This window comes from Sinocyclocheilus anshuiensis, unplaced genomic scaffold, assembly GCF_001515605.1.
Source record: "Sinocyclocheilus anshuiensis isolate Anshui unplaced genomic scaffold, SAMN03320099.WGS_v1.1 scaffold140, whole genome shotgun sequence".
Classification (NCBI taxonomy): Eukaryota; Metazoa; Chordata; class Actinopteri; order Cypriniformes; family Cyprinidae; genus Sinocyclocheilus; species Sinocyclocheilus anshuiensis.
Window position 1 is genome coordinate 1399680 of NW_015554147.1, and position 4436 is coordinate 1404115.

Genomic DNA, 4436 nt, shown 5'->3' on the forward strand with positions numbered 1-4436 from the left:
TATTCATGTTTAGTATGTGTGTGTTTGAATCTTCTTGCTTGAAACGTTTCTTCCAATCAATTCTTTGTCAAATGTATCGAATTGTTGTTATAGAAATCATGTCCAAAAGTACACTCTGCAAGAGTGTTAAAACTCGGACCATGTGCCTGATGAGATAACATTTTGATTTATGAATTGGGAGGAGAAATATACAACACCCCAGCAAAGACGATATCTAATTGGTCAAAACACCATTTGGGCCACCTGTTTTTCCAGATGCCAGAATCTGGAGGAAATTTAAAAGAGTGGAAAGGAAAACTAACTAGGAAGATGCATAACATCTGTCTTAATGTTCTTCATAGCTCTGCGTCTCCAGAGAAATCCCAAAACCAATCCATAGAGAACATCTCTTGAACATCATTTGCAGTTCTGGTATAAACTCTCGATTGTATGCAGATATTGATAAGACTCTTTCAGGAATCGTCAATCCCAAATGTCAGGAAGTTTTAAGTCAACCATGCCACATATCGATTTGTGTAGTAGATGCTTCCCTGCTTCTGGAGGGTTCCATTATCAACACAGCATGTTAAATGCTTTAGTTGGGTGGTAATGAATTCGGCCTGGGAAACTCACACCAGGTCAGGCCTCGTTAGAACTGATGTTGAGCTGCTGGGCTGAAGAGAGAAGTTTGTTTGCTTAGGGCCTTTAAACAGACATTGTAGAACATCATTGCCTGCTTCAGGGGAAATACTCAGCAGATAACTCACATTTAATAGCGCTATTGAGAGAGCCAAGGGCCTATTTTTTTCAATTCTTTCTTATTATTCCTTTCCTCTCATTGAATGGTGCCAAAGTAGAAAATGGCATTGGCGTACTGATGGGATCTCTATATCCAGTGGTGATTTTTGTGTGATGAATGCAGAGGAACTAGAGGTCAACTTTGAAGAATGTGAGTCCTATCAGGGCCAACTGAAGGGAAATGATGGGTGGAGTTTAGTGAAAGTGATGCCATTGTTGAGGTTTGATGCCAATTTGCCAGTGTTCACTACAGTTTACAGCGTAGCAGCTAAAGGTCATCTCGTCTTCTCCAAAAAAGCTGCCATGGCAATATCTCATATCTGCAAAGTTAGATTGGTTGAATGGATGTTGGTGCAGAGTTTACAGTTGCCTTCTATATATAATATATATGTCTTTTATCATGCAAGTCTGTATAGATTCAGAAGGTTGTCATTCTTCCATAAGGCCATCCGCCTCCTCAGTGACATCAACAACAAGAATTGAGAGTATAGAAATGATCCAGCAATATTTTTGTTGTTTCTCTGGATTGCTTGATTCTGCATAGTCAATCATGGAAGTCTATGGCAAAATACTTTTGTATGTTGATCCTAAACTGTATGATTGTTTATCCAACACAGCAGTTTTCTGACTGTTTTTTATTATCATTCCCAATCTCTTCATTCTTAGATAATTATTGATGGGAGTTGTATATTGATTCTCATTATGATTCCCCTTAATGGTTCTGCTTCCACAAGAAATCATTTAATGACAATAATAAAATAAGAAATTGGTTCTTAGTTTCCACCCACACAAATAACTAGAGAATTTTAACTCTACTCGGAAGTTGTTAAACCACAACAGAGTGCAACAGTGCCCTTCCACTTTTTCAGCAGCCTTGATTTTGGAAGTATTCACTATTTTCCACTTTTTCAGCGGCCTTGGTATTAGTTTTGTAAGTATTTTTCCCAAAGGGATTTAAAAAAAAAGTATTTATTTCAGAGTTATAGGCCATGAATCAAAGCAACCAGCTATGAGGTGAATCACAACATTAAAGGGGTCATATGATGCTGCTAAAAAGAACATTTTTTTGTGTATTTGGTGTAATGAAATGTGTTTATGCCTTTAGTCTTTGCAACTTTACAGATCTTCTTTATGCACCAAGAGCTTGTAACACTCCAAAGAGAAAGGAAAAATTGAAATCGCATCATATGACCCCTTTAAAAACTTTGATTTGAAAAAACAAAAAACTGTTGATTTCATGGGAGTGAATGGATGCTAAAGAGTTCTTTTGGAGCAGTTTGCTTGTTTCGATTCTCAAACTGGTGGATATTTCTCTGCAGATTCATGTGTAATGTCATTTTTACCAAATCTTTAAAGGCTTATAAGTAATCATTAAAAACCTATGGAGAAAATCAATGAGATTTTTATGAATGAAGGAATGAAGGCATTTTAGTGTCACACTAGAATATATAATATATATAATCTATCTGCATCCTAATGTTTCGTGAATAATCTCATTATAAGCCTTTACGAGAACAACGTTGTAAAATATTGAGATTGTAGTAACTTTAAATTTAAGAGAATCTCATGACAGAAATTGAAGAGAAATGTCATGACACTACAGGATATATATAATATAAAATGGTGACACATCTGTATGAATTTTTACAATCCCATTTGTATGTTTTTATATGATCTGCTTAGGCTACAACTTAGGTTTAGGGATGGGGTTAGAGGTGAACCTTCACTCTCACTTCTAAAAGCACTTTCATATGAACCGAATGCGATTCGTACAAATTCTCACGAGATCGGGTTGGTGCTGCTGAAGGCACAAACATTACTCTCGTGACTTTCATTTGTGTTAAGATGCTGTAGATTAGTTTCTGATTTGTTTTTTGACAGATTTTTTAAGCTCGTTTGATATTAAAAAAGTTTGTTTTGTAAAGTGAACAATTTGCACTGTAGAAAGGAGAATGCCTGAGTTGGGATTTCCTCTTCCTGTCTGCAATCCATCTTCCTTCTGTCCTAATCACCTTCCTCACAGTTCAACGCATCCACATCTGTCAGGCTAAATCTTCTTTTCTCTTTCAGGTCTGATATACTCTCATTTGGCAGAATTGCTGGAAATGGGCTTTTGTGTTGACTGTTTTGATGTGTGACAGTGCTGATGTCTGTGCTTTGCCTGCGTCTTGTTCTGAGGCTGACCCTGGTTAAAGCGTTCCACCTGATGCCACTCTCTCGCAGTGGCATTCTGGGTGATTGGGTCTCTGATATTAATCTAGGTAGAGTGCGATTTGTCATTGTTCCTTCTCTGGGGCTCTTGGATTGGATCCCATTCAGGGGTTTGGCTGATTTTGATTGGTTTCTTCTCTCAGGGCATTGAGTTGGATCTGTTTTGAAAATCTTGAGTCTTTAGGAAAGCTTCGGCATAAATGGCTGGATTTCACGGGTCTCTCTGATTGCTTCGATTCATTGGGCCTGCTTTTCTAGGGTCCACAAAAATACCCAGTAGCTTGGCCTCACATATTCCTGTCTTTTCTGTTATTTTTCCTCTCTTTTCTGTTTTTACTTTTACGATAAACTATACAGTAGATCTGTTTTGCCTCAGTAGACAGATTTTTTTATTCAGCATTATATGATCCCACACTACCCAAATTTTTAACCATGCAAATTAAACACTGTATAAACACTATAATTAAAAAGAAATCAATACTTATTTTATTCAGCAGCATTAAAAAAATTATATTCCAAATAAATTATGTTCTTATAAACATTTATTCATCAAAGAATCCTGATATATATATATATATATATATATATATACTATAAATACTATAAAATATATAAATACTATAAACACTACAAATATTAAACTGTTTCCAACAGGAGCATTCTCAGTTTCAGTGCAGACACAAAAATGGGGATGGAATTATAATGAAAATTGTACTGGTGGGCCGGAACTTTGATCCCTGATCTTGATTCATGAATGCAAAAAAAAAAAAACTGAAATAAACAGGCATTTGAACAAATTAAAGTGACCAATTTTAATATATTGCACATTAATAAAATAAATGACCTTCAATTAACTTTTTTCATACTAGCTACTTGTGTAGCTAGCAGTGGATCTCAAACTAAACCTTTTCGACTCCAAGGCCCTGCTTGGTCCACAACAATATTCAGAGGCCCCTTAACTCCAGTTTTGCCTTCAATAATTATTTTAATATGGACACTCTTAGATAAAAAAGTAACAATTATAGTAAAAGAAAATAAAACAATTGTAATTAAAATAAAAAAAATTCAGGATTCCAGAATTAAAGGGGTCATATGATGCGATTTCATGTTTTCCTTTGTCTTTGGAGAGTTAAAAGCTGTTCGTGCATACAGAAGATCCATAAAGTTGCAAAGATTAAAGTCTCAAACCCAAAGAGATATTCTTTATAAAAGTGAACGCTCATCCATGCCTTCCTAAAACGCCTCGTTCAAATACGACCCCACATATCTGCGTCACTGTGTGGGAAGATTTGTATAACAGCGCCCAAATGCATACGCAAAGAAAGTAGGCGTAACTTTTATTATCACTGTAGTATTGTTGCCTCCGCAATATCATGGAGATGCTGTGTGTTTCGTTGCGAAAGCCAAACTACTTTGTTTGGCCTTCCAAAAGAGGACACAACTAGAAA

General features: G+C 36.0%; 1 long non-coding RNA gene across 1 annotated transcript in view; it reads left to right on the plus strand.

Moving 5' to 3' along the window:
* The first annotated feature begins 2691 nt into the window (after positions 1 to 2691).
* Positions 2692 to 4436, plus strand: part of LOC107670618 (uncharacterized) — an 8947-nt gene continuing 7202 nt past the window's right edge. The window contains exons 1-2 of the long non-coding RNA XR_001632106.1: positions 2692 to 2701; positions 4162 to 4167. This is a non-coding gene — a long non-coding RNA (uncharacterized LOC107670618). The remainder of the gene's footprint in view (positions 2702 to 4161; positions 4168 to 4436) is intronic.